Genomic DNA, 1,763 nt, shown 5'->3' on the forward strand with positions numbered 1-1,763 from the left:
TAGGCATGGGTAAAGAGAATGAGAATAAAGGAGTGGTGGGGAGGAATGGGGAGAGAAGACGTATCTAACATGGTTGGGTAGAGCCTGGGGAGAGAGGAGGCTTGAGAGGGGGAAATGGAGGAGAGAGGGATAGATGAAAAGGGGTTAAGAGGGGACAGGGAAATGGGAGAGGAGGAGGGGGAAGAGGGAGAGAAAGTATGTGAAGGGAGAGGGAAGGGGAGGGAGGAAGAAGCAAAGATAAAGAGGAGAGCAAGATGGTATGTTGATAAAAAAAGAAAAATTAACAGGAAAGAAAGAAAGGAGATAGTTGGACGTGAATGAGGGAGAGACGGAGGTGAGAGAGGAAGAGAAGGAATGAGGGAGAGGGAGAGGAGATGAAAATGAGAGAGAGAGAGAGAGAGAGAGAAAATGGGACAACTAAACCCAAAAAAGAAAATAACAAAATAACAAACTCCGATTAAGTGACCGAAAAAAAGACGAACGAAGGAAAGACATAACGGAATAAAGAGAAGAATAGGACCAGGAAAGGAAAGGTGGCAGGAAGGCTTTAACGAATCCTGGAAGGAAGAGGAAAAAATAAAGAGTGGATAGGGGAGAAGATAAAAGAGAGAAAGAGAGAGAGAGAGAGAAATCGTGGGAACAGGCAAGGGTTGGTGAAAGAAGAGAGAGAGAGAGAGAGTAACGAGGGGGGAGATGTCTGATATGTCGCGAAGGGAAAAAGAGTGAGGGTTAACGGGAGAAAGGGCGGAGATAGAGGGAAACAGGGAGAGGAAGAAGGATATGAGGGAAAGAGTGAGAAAGAAGGAGAGGGAGGAAGAAACACAGACTGGAGAGAGAGACGAAGGGAGGGAAAGGTAGAGAGAGAAAGATAAACAGAGATAGAAATAACATAAAACACATGATGAAATAGTTGAGACAGACGGACAGAGAGAGGGAGGGAGAGGGGGTGAGAGTGAGGGGGAGAGAGAGCTATGGGGGGGGGGAAAGAGAGCATTTCTGCCCTCAGGATGTGGTTCTCGAGTTAAATTATTAAACCTGACTTAATTTCTGATGATGTTGGAGCAGATGACTCGAGTGGCTTGTCTGAGACGAAAGATGATCAGAGTTGGACGACTGAAAAATGTCATTAAAATTCGAGTATCTAATTTTAATCACAGGATAGTTTCCCTCGACGATGGTGATGGAAACCTTTTCCACTGAGTTTAGTTCACTTATTTTTTCTTCTTCTATATATCTACCATTTGATGCATTTTAAATTATCTATTACTTCATTACTTAAAGACTCCAGTACAGTTTAAAATAACGTTATCATTTGCACCAATAAAACCAGTATAAAAGAGAGCATGGTATTCTTACTTATATAAAGCGAACGAAAGAAAATGGTATTAATTATAATTGGGTAAACTTGAGAAATTCATAAGGGTGGCGTGAGAGGGAATCGTTTGACTGTGATAGATTGAACTGTTTTTCATATTTATGTTTCCCTTCAACCTTCCAAAGTTCATTTTTAAACGAGATAGCTTAGTGTTAAAACTTATTGGAGTGATATATACCTGGAGCTAGCAATATATATATAGTTAGTGATACTTAAAGTTAGAGATACATTGTTAGACACCTAGCATTAGAAATACCGAAGGTTGCAGATAATTATCATTAGAGTCAACGGAGAACCAGTTTAGTGATGATTCCTGATGTATAGCTAAAGTGCTGAACGATTGGCTGTTGTGTTAGGAGTGTTCACGTCTCTGTTGGAAATAGTGAGG

The sequence above is a fragment of the Homarus americanus genome, unplaced genomic scaffold (genome assembly GCF_018991925.1).
Source record: "Homarus americanus isolate GMGI-L3 unplaced genomic scaffold, GMGI_Hamer_2.0 scaffold22250, whole genome shotgun sequence".
NCBI classification, from domain to species: domain Eukaryota; kingdom Metazoa; phylum Arthropoda; class Malacostraca; order Decapoda; family Nephropidae; genus Homarus; species Homarus americanus.